The following is a 12,960-nucleotide window of genomic DNA, read 5'->3' as shown; positions in this document are numbered from 1 at the left end:
TGGGGCAAAACAAAATCCTTGGACACTCAGAGGCTGGTAGACATATAATCCCTAGAGTGGGATCTGCAATTATTAACAGCCTATCTTGTTTTCCTCTGGTAACATACAAACTACTCACATTGCATTTTGCCTCTTTGGAACATTGCTACATTTTGTATTGTTTATACTATCCTTTGTATTATCTTTCTATAACCCAAAAGAAATCATCTTCTGCTGATAGTTTTCCATAACCTTTAGGATAGAGTCCAAACGTAATACATAAGACCCTTCATGATCTGTATCTATCTCTTGATTTCCTCTCTAGATATCCTGTCATTCCCCCACATTTACCCCCATGGCCAATGATCTCATTCATTCAACAAATAGTTATGAGTGCCTAGACAGGAACTATGTAAAGCACTGAAGAGTCAACAAGATATAAAAGTAGGGACGCCTGAGTGGCTCAGTTGGTTACGCATCCGACTTTTGATTTCGGCTCAGGTCATGATCTCATGGTTTGTGGGTTTGAGCCCTGCGTCAGTCTCTGTGCTGACAGTGCGATGCCTGCTTAGGATTCTCTTCCCCGGCCCCCACTCCTCACCCCCGCTCACACTAGCACCTCTCTCTCTCTCTCTCTCTCAAAATAAATACATAAAATTAAAAAAAAGATATAGAAGTAGTTTCTGCCTTCACAGAGCTTTCATTACAAAACATTTAATTATAATCATTATAAGGGCTATGAGATTAAAAGTGCTCTGTGAAATGAAAACATGTAATAGTGAAACCTACCAGAGCTCATTTAAACCTCTATGCCTTGACCCATGCTGTGTTCCTTTGCTGGATCCCTTCTTTTTCCACCTACCCTGCTCTACTTTTTCTGAGAAGCCTTTCTTGACCTGCTTGTTCTTCAGATAGACTTTCCTAATACATATTGCTCTCATATACTGAAAGCATATTGCTTTCACAGAATTTATTCCACTCTTGGTTTGCTTGGGTCTTTTTGTACAACATTCCTCTTCCTCCATGAATCTTTTATCTCTGTACCCCAGGATACTAAAATAAATCTTTGTTGAACAAATGGTATCCACTTTTAAAAACTTTTTATCTTGAAATAATTATAGACTCAGAAGAAGTTGTAGAAATAATAGAATTCCTTGTGTACTAATCACCCAGCTTCCCCCAGTGGTAACATCTTAGATAACTATAGGACATTATAAAAAATAGGAGATTGACATTGGCACAATGAAATTAACTAGACTACAGACTTTACTCAGATTTTATCACCTTAATAGCTGTTTTATATATAGTTCTAATAAATGTTATCATATAGATAGATTCGTGATTATACCACAATCAAGATACAGAACTGTTCTGTTACCACAAAGAACTCCTTTGTACTCCCCTGTAATAATGATGTCCATTTTAACTAGATTTTCTCTCTATTATTACAGGGAAGCAAGATGGAGAGGATATATTGTATATTAGCTCTGGAATGCACTGTCCCCTTCAGAGATGGCCCTGGTAACTTCCTCTCCAAATCCAAGATTTTTAAATAGGTTAAAATGTTAAAATTAACATTAATAACATTTTAGATTACCTTACCATCTTAACTTATTATGATTTATAACATCCAGAAATGGTTGTTATAATAATGGTTTTCCATTATTTGTTTTCTAGAATCATAATGTTTCACATGCAGTCTTAAAAGGATACTGTTTCATGGTTTTTGGCATTTAGTTAGAAGAAAATGCCTTCTTAACTAAAAAGGAGAGCTTAAAACAATGTCATGTGCCTACTTTTGGATATAGATCACATGGGACCTGCTATACATTCCAAAAAAAGTTAGTGTAATTGCTAGAAATGCTGATTTATTATCTCCTTAAACTAGACACTGTAACTAGCTGTGATTGTTCAGTTTCCAAGCTGAGGGGCAGGATGTGTAAAAAAATGAAGGTGGTGTTGATACTAATAATGTCAAGTATCCTACAGTTGTATAATAGCAGCTGTAGACGGAAAGCTAAACAAGAAGTCAGCCTTCTCTGACTGCAGCAAGTCTCTTCTTGTTCTAATCCCCTCTGAGACTTAAAGGGATGGCAGCCTTGAGGGGAAAAAAAATGGCAAACAAGTAGAAATAATTTGAGGATAAATGTTCAACCTGTTCTTTTCCTAGCTAAAACACCAAAAAGATTGGACTTTTTTGAAACTCTAGAAACATCAATCCAGCCTGCTACCTCTGGTTAAATGTTAAAACTGATGCTTTAAGTAGTAACAAACTAGCAGACTGCTATTTGACCCAACATCCATTCCCAATGCTTGTCTGCCTTGTAGCCTCGTATTAGAGCTTGGAAAAACTAAGTCTTCACAGCTGCCGTTGGCCAAATTACAGTTCTGGAAAATGCGATGCATGTGAAGTCTGCTGAGATGGGGGTATGAGGTATTTATCTTGAGAAGGCTTCTACTTAGAAAAGAAAAGAAAAGAAAAAAACATAGATGGTTGAGGCCACTCCTTTCCCCATCTTCCTGCCTTCAACAAAGGTGTGAAGCTTACAACTGCTACAGCCAATCCTGCAACCAGAAATGTCAAGAGAATCACAGAAATTATGGCTCTGCTGTTTCTGAGCTGTTGAAATCAGGGTAACTGACCACCTACAGACTTAGGTGACCAAATAGACCCTTACTTAAGCCACTGCAATGGAATACTTTTTTTACTTGCAGCCAAATGTATTCCTACTGTACAGTTATTAAAACAAATTTTAGTCCTCTTTTTCATCCTCACAATTAGCTACTCTTCCTATAGTTACTGATATTGCTCTCTAATCACCCAGACTAGAAAACTCAGCCCTCTCTCACTTCTTATTTTCCCTCATCCTCTTAGTAAACAAGTGTTATTGACTCTATCTAGCTGGTTTCAAATCTATCTCTGCTTCACTATTCTCACTGCCACTAAATTAGTTTGGACACTCTCCCCATCTCCTACCTGGATTATTTTAACAGCCTTCTAACTAGTTTCCCCACTTTCCAGTCTGATTATCCACCATCCTTCAGAATTATTTTTCTAAAATCTTATCAAGATATTCTTCTTAAATATCTTAAATGACTCTGTTGTCTGCAGGATGAAACACAAACTCTAACCATAAGTATTGTTTGTTTGTGCTTTCTTGTCTGGCACTGAGTAGGTGCTCAAGCCTGCAAAGTGACTGAATCTTTGTTATAGCTTTTTTTGTTAATATCAAAACAGCATACGTGGCACTCAATAAAGATTTGTTGAATGAATCTATTTTCTAAATTCTACTGTAAAATCCTTTACCAGTATTCCCAAATACACACATCTTGGCGTGCATTCAGTTGATCTAACCTAGCCTACAGGAAGAAGCTCTTTGGTAACTTACATGCTTTTAGTTTATAATTAGTCATGTACATTTTCCAGATTGGGCTTGTGCCGAGAGTGTAAATTACGAAGGTAGGTGAAGTCTGTGTGGGCATTCCTGACAATTTTGCATCCATGAATAACTTCTATCAAATGAGAGAGCAAATCTACAACTTTCTGCTTGCTAGCAAGCTGTATGTACCAAGTTAACCAAACCAGCGTGGGCCACAGCCATCTGCTGCTACAAAAGCTTCTCTTGTGAGGCTAGAAGGCGCTCCTTTGGAACTTGCGGGGGGCGGGGTAGCAGGTAGCCGCCGCATTGCAGCACAAACCTATCTGAAGTCTTCGTATGCGGCTGCCTCCCCAACCCCGCACCCTGTAAACTGCTTCCTCCCCAGAACTGTGGGCCCTTTCAGGTGTTGCTTTTAGGTTTTCCTTGGCCTTGAAAGACGGACACGAAGCCTCTCTTGATGAGATCGGGAAAACCGAACAAGCTCTGAAAGTGGAAGGCGCGTTTGGAGAGCAGGGTCTGAGACAAAGCCCACTCAGCCAGTCACCCAACGTCTCCCCTTCTTCCTATGGTCTGATGTCTAGCCCTCCTCATTCTCAATTCCCGATCCAGCCTACAAATTTCTGTGTTTCAAGGGGGGAAAAACAGCCTCCGGCATAAAACTTGGTGCTTTGGGGTCTGGATTTCCTAGCATTGAATTTCTCGGGCCTCTCCTTTCGAGAGGCTAAGCCTGAGCCCCAAGCCCGCGCTTCTAGGAAGCGACCACCGCCTGGTCGCGCACGCGCCCTCCGCGGGCTATCCGCTGACCTTCTCCGGGAAACCCCTCCAAAAGCACCTCCCCGTCACCTCGCACCGCCCCCTCCCTTCCTCCTCTTTCCGCTTCCTTTTTTGCGCCTGCGCGGACCCAATTGTTTTGGCTTTCCGGTGGGATCCAGCAAAGGAAAAGGGCGGGGGAAGCTAGGGGAAGGGCGCGGGAAAGGGGTGGGGGTCTCAAGAACCCGGGAAACTGCAAAACTGCCGCTTGTGCCGCTAGGCGGGCGCAAGCGGCGGGAGTTAAAACCTGGCGAAGGCTGGCCCGCCGTCCGCTGCCCGCGCGTTCCCGGGCCGCGGAAGGGGCCCGCGAAGGGGGCGAGCGCGCGCCGCAGGGGCGGGGCGGGAGCGGCGAGCCGGGCGTCTCGCGGCCCGGCGGCGCGGCTCCCGGGGGAGGAGTCTGGCGGTGGTCGGGCCCTAAGGAGCGTGCGGCGGCGCCCGCAGAGGACGCTGCTTTCCGCGCAGGACGGACCGACCGAGGGAGGGCGCGAGGGAAAGCCGGAAGGAAGACGAGGCGACGGCGCCAGCCTTCCTCGGGGGAGGCGGAGGCGAGACCCCGGCCCTGGCCGCGGCGGGAGGGCCACGCCCCCGCCGCCGCGCCCGAGGGGCCCAGTGTTTTCGGGGCCGCCGGCCGCACCGGATCCCGATCCCTGGGACCTGGGGACACGGGTGAGCAGGCGTCTTCAACGCCGGGCGGGAGATAGGGGCGGGCGGGGGGAGCCCGCCAAGACCTGTGGAGGAATTGGGGAAGGAGGGCAGCAGTGGGAGGGGGCTCGGCCCTTTGTGGCTCTGCCGGCGCGGGGGGGGGGGGGGGGTGCGGGGGGCGGCGGCGGCATCTTTCAAACCCGAGACGCTTCCGCCGCGGTAGGGGGAGGGGCGCGGGCAGCCGGCGCCGCCCTCCGCACCCGCGGCGGCCCCTCCGCAGCCGGGCCGGTGTGTGGGGCTGGGGTGTGCGGGTGCGCCGCTCGCGGGGCCGTTTCCGGCCCCGGCCTCGGGGCGCCTCGGGGCCGCGGGGCTCCCAGGCGGCTCCCTGGCCCCGGCTGGCGCCCGCCTTTGCCAAAATAAAACCGTTTCCCTTAATGCCTCGCGACGTGTTCGCGAGGTGGTGGGCCGGAGAAGGGCAAGCCCTTCCTTGCATTTTTTTTCTTCCCAGTATATCTGAAGTAAGCAGGAGATGTGTAAATTAGCAGAGGTCCCATTATGATCTAACGATTTTAAAAAGAAAGCAGAAGCTGCCCTTTGAAACAAAATTGTGTACGTGTTTACTTTAGACTGTGAAATCGTTAACTTATTTGAACTCGACCACCTCCCTCTCCCTATGAATTGACAAACCGTGAAGTAGAAGAATATCCTTTGATTTGATTTGGAGCAGTTATTCCGGAGTTAACGTCTTTTGTATTCTAGTTTAGCAATCTAAGATCTCCTTTTACAGCGACCTTAAAGGGAGAGGAGTACATACTCCATGGGCTACAGATCCCTAGAATTGTCCGCTACCACTATGGTCCTTTCAAGTGAAAATAGAAGAAGAACCCAAATGTAAAATTAACTTTAAAAGGGCACGTTTGTATGCAGTATTTATCTTCTAGATCACTTAGCCTTATAAAAATGTAGGGTACAGGACTGGTCACGTGTTGTTTATACATGAATCTGTACGTCTGGCTCACTGAACATTCAGGCATTCAGAAACAAAACCCTATCAGTAATGTGGTCTGACCAAAATTACATTTTCTTTTATTGAAGCAACTAATTACCGGGGTGGTTTGTTTCTTCTCTTTTTGTTTTTTCCTTCCCTCTGAGTTGTGAATTTTTGCCTGAATTTGAGTATTCAAATCTCTTGGGTTGTGAGTGACTTAGTTAACCTTTGGTAACGTTTTTTCAGGAGGACTTTTTTTTTCTGACCTGAAATAAATTGAAGAATCAAACTAGGCCGTTATTTTCTAGTTTTGGCCGTGTGATATTTGGTATTCTTCTCATCTGGTTGGTGACTAACGTTAAGCGTATTCTTCACACTTTGATCTTTTGTTCTACTGCTTGTTGAAAACCCTTTACATTGGGCCCTGAAATTCTCAAGAAGTTGTCTGTTGATCAGCTATACAGGACTGTAGCATTTCTGTTGTGCATGCTTTATCTTCCCACTCTGACACCTAGTGCTAATTTCTCTACGCGGAGTTTTGTAGGAAGGAGTTTTAAGTACAGTAACTTCTCCCCTTTTTGTTTGCTCTCATAGGAAGCGTTACCATAAATAAGATCTGTTAGCTTTAGTTATTCATGGGGCCTCTAAGGAGGTGGGTTGGAATAGCGGGTCATAGTGCTTAAGTCCACACAATTCTATAGATTCTCTTTCTCCTGGTTAATGGAAATGATGAACTGTTTCGTAGATTTTAAACATTGAACATTGAATTCCTAGAAATTTGAATGCAGTCTGAAAAGCCAAGAGATTTTACACATTTATTTAGACAAGAGTTGTTTTTCTCATTGCCCACTTTTCTAAGGCCAGGAAAAAGGATTTGTCTTACTGTCCTAAAATATATGAATGAAAATATCAGAGTTCTTCATTATATATCAGCTTTATCGTTTTCACTTTTGTGCAGTTTGAATACAGCAAGTAACATTTAACTCAGTATAAAAAATGACAGGTTGATTGCAAGTAATTTTTTAAATATTTGAAGATTACTCCTGGTTCCTTTGCCCGGAATTTGCAGTACCTAGATTGTTCTCAGTGTGGGAGGAGAAGGGATTGTTGTGGAAGATTTGGAGAAAATATAATTTAATGAGAGAAGCTTTTAAAATTGTTCACTTTCTTTGCTCTACTTCCACACCTCTGACAAGTGGTGACATGGCGGTGGCTTCCATGGTAGGCAGAGGATTCTAAGTATTCCTCAGTTTATTTTTTGGGATATAAACTGAGAAACTTCAGTAGTCATAATCATAAACTGGCTGTGCCCTTAGTGACCTTATGAGTATGTTTGACTGTCTGGGAAATATTTTCTTCTGCTGTGATTGAAAAGATTTTTGACTTGATGGAAAGTGAAATCCTAGTGAAAAAGTTAAGGTCAGTTTTTCTTTAGCCTGTATTTCTCCAGCTTTCATCAGTCACTATGTAGAGCTGAGAGGAAAAATCGAAAAATGATATCCAAAGTACAAGGACATACTATACTCATATGACTATTCTATCACAGGTAGCATCTCCTTTGTGTTCTCATTTAATATTTTGTTGTTCTTGTTTAATTTTTAAACAGTGAAGTAACTTACTAATCGTAATGTAGTATATAGGAGCTTATACTTGTGATCTGAATTTACTTAGGGTGCTGAGCATAATTGACTTGGTGGAGTCCTGTAGTCTTTTCATTGTGGTTGGAAAGGAATAGACCTGAGCTCTTAATTTGGTTAGAATAGGGGAAGCTATACTGAAATTTATCAAACTTTATAAAGTCTTTAAAAGGCAAGGTATTTTTTTTAATTGATGTTTGTCACGCCTCCAAAAAATACTGTTTGTGTAGTGGTTGACAATCAGTCTAAAGACCAAGCGGTCTTCCAAATATTCTCAACTGTCAGGATGGTTTTGTTAACTTGAAAGCAAGCTTCTTGGCACCAATCTTTTTTGTCCTCCCTGAGGAGAAATCTATTGCCTCATTGATACGAACAAAGTTTTGTTTTGTGACTGGTGCTTCCTGGTTCTCCTTTAGTTTTTTTGCACTGGCATCGGCCCTTTCAAGATTAGTCTTTGTTGAGCCAGTTTGTTCTGTGATTTGTACCATCAAAACCCTCCCTAAATCTTTGAATGAATGTTTTTTAAGATCCCTTTCACCCCTGGTAAAAAGAGAACCGTGTTTGAGTACTGAGACTTTGTAATTGGGACGCCTGGACCTGTATAGGTGTGGAGATTCAGGAGTTGGGAAAGTGCCACAAAAAGCCTGGCCAGTGACTGCATTAATAATATAACTGCAGGTTTGTGTGGTAGGGTTCTGTGTCAAGCATCATCCGAAGATCTTTATGAAATTAATTTATTCAGCTCACTGAAAAGAGATTTGTTTTTATCTTCCATTTTACCAATTAGCATATTGTGGCACAGAAAGTAAATAACTTACAAAAGGTCACACAACTAGTTGAAGAATTGGGCTTTCACAGCTCCACAGTTCATGCTCTTAATTTTTTGGCAATACTTGACATTCAGAATGCCTTGGATCCTTTCCAAGAAGTCTTCAATCTTTTGTATTGGCATTTGTGGCATTGGAAGATGCAGCACCATCTAAGTTAAAAATATAAAACTGGAAAGTGCTTCATACATGATCTATAGTTCACTGCCCTTCCTCTCTATCATTTCATCCTTTATGTATTTTCTGTGTAGTCCTTGTTGGCAACCTCCTTCCATCTTTTAATTTCATTTAACATACACAGCTCACTTAATTGCTAATCAATCTCATTTTCACCTGCAGCAGGTATTTAATCCTTTATTCTTTCCTTTATCTTCTCTGTTTTGCCTGGTTAGCGTTGGAAAATGCTCTATTTGTGTTTCTTAGCTACTCAGTGGAAGGGTACTGCAAATGACACACCTGTGGGGTTGAAAACTAGGTTTCAGGGTGAAATTTGATACCTCCTCTCCCCCTAATAGAACCCTTAGCCATCAACCTCTGAAATCTTTTGAGTGTTTGGAGTTAACTTTTAAAATTTCAATATTTCAAGCCTTTCTCCAATTAATCTTGGTTTCTGTTCCTTTAAAGTCAATGTTCAGAATCTATACAATATAAATTGCTACTATTTCTTTCCAGTTTATTTATTTTGAGAGCGTAAGCAGGGGAGGAGCAGACAAGCAAGGGAGGGGCAGACGGCGGGGGTGGGGGGGGGCGCACAGAGGATCCAAAGTGGGCTCTGTGCTGACAGCACATATTGGAGGATGTGTGGCTCAAACTCACTCACTGTGAGATCATGACTTGAGCAGAAGTACTGAGCCACCCAGGCGCCCCTATTGTTACTGTTATCTCTTTAATTGTCATTATTACAGTGTGTACTTTGTGTAGGTTTTCTTTATAGATACATTTTGGGGCATATGTTGGCTTTTGGAGCCTCATGACTTAACCACCTTTTTTGTAGTACTGTTATTTTTTTAGGAAAATGAAGTGAGGATTTCAGACAACTAGATTAAACTTCTGGAGTACGAGTAATTTTAAAGTTGGATTTTCTATATTTCTGATTTAATGATGAAAGTGTAAAACAGGTTGGCTCTATGAAGATTTATTTTATAGTCATGTTGATTATTTGAGGAAAATCTGTTGAAATAATTTCTCATGAGGAGTTTCACATTTTTAAATAGAATTGTGTATATTAATATGGATTGCTGACTGATTTAATCCTGATGATCATGGAATAGCAGTGCTTGTTCCTTTTGAAACTATTTTGTGTGGTGGAATCCACTCAAAGTACCTTGGAAGCTTGGGTAGCCTAGAGAAAAAATGTATTAGAATCAAAACTTTTGCTTTTCTTTTTCTCTCTCAGTCACAATATAAATTTCCTACTTTTATAGGAAGTCCTTAGATTTAAGAATAAGTTGGACTTTGTCCCCTGATTTTTTGCAGAAAGTCTATGGGTAGAGAGTAGAAGAAAAGATCTCCTCCTGTACGTGGCATTCTAACATTATTCATTGTTGTTGTTCTCTGCTGTCAGGTAGATCACTGAAAAACGTTGAAATGAACCCATAAGTTAGGAAAAGAATTTAGAGGGGTGCCTGGGTGGTTCATTTGGTTAAGCGTCTGACTTTGGTTCAGGTCATGATCTTGCAGTTCGTGAGTTCGAGCCCTGCATCGGGTTCTGTGCTGACAGCTTGGAGCCTGGAGCCTCTTCAGATTCTGTGTGTGTGTGTGTGTGTGTGTGTGCGCGCACGTGTGTGTGCCCTTCCCCTGATTGCACTCTGTGTCTGTCTCTCTCAAAAGTAGACATTTAGGGGCGCCTGGGTGGCTCAGTCGGTTAAGCATCCGACTTCAGCTTAGGTCACGATCTCGCGGTCTGTGAGTTCGAGCCCAGCGTCGGGCTCTGGGCTGATGGCTCAGAGCCTGGAGCCTGCTTCCGATTCTGTGTCTCCCTCTCTCTCTGCCCCTCCCCCGTTCATGCTCTGTCTCAAAAATAAATAAACGTTAAAAAAAAATTTTTTTTTTTTAAAAATAGACATTTAAAGAAAATGTTAGAATATCCATAGTTTTTATGTCAAAGTACAGTGCACTTTAGTACATTCTGAATTTTTTTTATATCGTGTTTGTACAACTCCCATTTCTTACTCTCGTCATTTTTCGCTGTGGAATATTTCTTATGACTAGCTTTCAAACATAGGACTTTAAATTTTTTTTTTTTTTACGTTTATTTTTGAGAGACAGAGGGAGACAGAGCACAAGTGGGGGAGGGGCAGAGAGAAGGAGACACAGAATCCGAAGCAGGCTCCAGGCTCTGAGCTGTCAGCACAGAGCCTGATGCGGGGCTCGAACTCATGGACCGCGAGATCGTGACCTGAGCCCAAGTCAGGTGCTCAACCGACTGAGCCACCCAGGCGCCCCTCAAATATAGGACTTTAAAATATATCTCTTTACACAAAAATTATCTTGTATACATATTCTGTTTCTCAACTGCGTGTAGTTATTGTAGTTGATAAAATAGGAAATAAGTGATTTTGACTATATAGTTCTCACTGTGTTTTTTTCCTAGCAGATTATCTTGTAGACGAATGTACTTTATTTTTTATTTTTTTAATTTTTTTAAGTATTTATTTTTGAGAGAGCGAGAGCAAGGGAATGAGCAGGGGAGAGAGGGGTACAGAGTATCCAAAGCAGGCTCTATGCTGACAGGAGCACGCCTTATGCAGGGCTGGAAGTCTGGAACCATGAGATCGTGACCTGAGCTGAAGTCTCTTGCTTAACCAACTGAGCCACTCAGGTGCCCCTTGTTTGTTTTTAACCTTAATAAAGAGTACTCACACTGCATAAAAGAGAAAGTGTTTCAGAAATCCACTGAACCTGGGGAAAAGCAGGCGGGGAAAGCAGGTGTGTGTTAGGGAACAGATGTTAAAATATTTTCAATGAAGAGAAAGTGGAACATATACAGGTTAGATTACGAATTACATTTAATTCAACTTTTAAGCATTTAAGGTGTATGTTTTTCCCGTTATTGTGATGTAAAGGGAAGACCTTCTAGGAGATAACAACCTGAGTTATGTATTTTAATCACTGATTCTTAATATTTGATCAAGAAGCAGTCTGAAGCAGAGATTGGTACATGTGGTCTGCAGCCTGTTTTTGGAAATGAGTTTTATTGGAATAAAGTATGCCCATTTGTTTACATGCTGTCTTTTGCCACTTTGACACTACAAAAACACAGCTAAGCATTTGGGACAGAGGCTTTATAACTTACAAAGCCTCTGAAATATTTTGTCTTTGTGATAAGAGAAAGTAGTATACCCTTTAAAAGTTTTTTTTTTTTCAAATTAGATAATCATTGCATATGTTAATAAACAGAAGGATTGAAAAAAGTCTTCACTAAGTTTTTTCCTCTTTCTGCAACATGAACCACTGTTAGTAGTGGAATCAAATGCCAACTACCTCCTTTGCTCATTTTACTTGTATTACAGTTTTTCTTATGGTAAAGAATAAAATTTCTTGTATTATCAGAAGTTTTGAAATGAAAGATCAAGACAGGTGGATTTTAAGAAAAGCGTTTCTTATACGCGGCTTGCTTTACCCATTTGCACCTTTTTAGCTTTTGTCTGCAATAACTGGTCTTTAAAACACCATTTTTTAAAATGATAATCATGGTTTTGGCTGTAATCTATAGTAAGAATAAATGCATATGGTATTTTGGAACTCTAGTGGTTGGCAACCCTCAGTCTGAGTACTTCTAGTACAATGACCAGCACTTAATAAATACTCAGTAAACATTTGTTGAGTTAAATTTAAGTAGCCATTGATTTGTGATAGAAAAATAATTCCCTGATACCTGGGAATTACTCGGTCTGTGGGTAACTAACTGCTAACTTCTTCAGATAACAAGATGTGTGACTTACTTTGAAGCTAATTTTAGGTATGACATAGAATGATACATGACACAATATATTTACTAAAAAGAAAATTCATAAAATCTGTTAAATCACTGGTGAAATTAAGTAATACAATACAGGCTTTGTGAAATATTTTTAGGATATTGATTTCAAGTATTGTTTCTACGAGAAAAGGATTCTGTAAATATTCATGTTACGGGCGTTTGAAGGTTGTTGGTTGGTCATCTTAAACTTTGCAACTTTTCACATTTTTACATATTTTCACATATTTAAAGTCTCTGGTCTCAGAGAAGTTTTATTTTGAATTGTATTAGATACAGGTGTTCAAATTATTACACTTATTTAATATGATATCTAAATAACTTTTTCTGCCTATTTTACTTTATTTTTTAAAACATTTACTTATTTATTTATTTTGAGAGAGCACAAGCGAGCAGGTGAGGGGCAGAGAGTGGGAGGGAGAAAATCCCAAGCAGGCTCCGTGCTGCCAGTGCAGAGCCCAGCTTAGGACCCAAACTCAACAAAACCGTGAGATCATGATCTGAGCAACATCAAGTTGGGTACTTAACTGATTGAGTCACCTAGGTACCTCTTTTTTCTGCCTATTTTAATATTAAGATATCCTAAATAAAAAATGCCCTATCAGGAAGAAAATGTACTCCAGATTACAAAGTAAGGTGTGGGGACTAGGGGTGTATAATGCAGCCATACTGAGGCTTACATAAAGCTGGCTCATGGTGTAATTTTCTAAAAGCATCT

General features: G+C 41.4%; 1 protein-coding gene across 1 annotated transcript in view; it reads left to right on the top strand.

The window, feature by feature from the left end:
- Positions 1–4,544: 4,544 nt before the first annotated feature.
- KBTBD2 (kelch repeat and BTB domain containing 2) overlaps positions 4,545–12,960 on the top strand; it is a 24,150-nt gene continuing 15,734 nt past the window's right edge. The window contains exon 1 of the mRNA XM_042921613.1: positions 4,545–4,835. The gene's annotated coding sequence lies outside the window, so the exon portion shown is untranslated. The remainder of the gene's footprint in view (positions 4,836–12,960) is intronic.

The sequence above is a fragment of the Panthera leo genome, chromosome A2 (genome assembly GCF_018350215.1).
Source record: "Panthera leo isolate Ple1 chromosome A2, P.leo_Ple1_pat1.1, whole genome shotgun sequence".
Taxonomy (NCBI): Eukaryota; Metazoa; Chordata; class Mammalia; order Carnivora; family Felidae; genus Panthera; species Panthera leo.
Note: the sequence above shows the minus strand (reverse complement) of the source record. Positions and strands in the feature narration are given on the sequence as shown.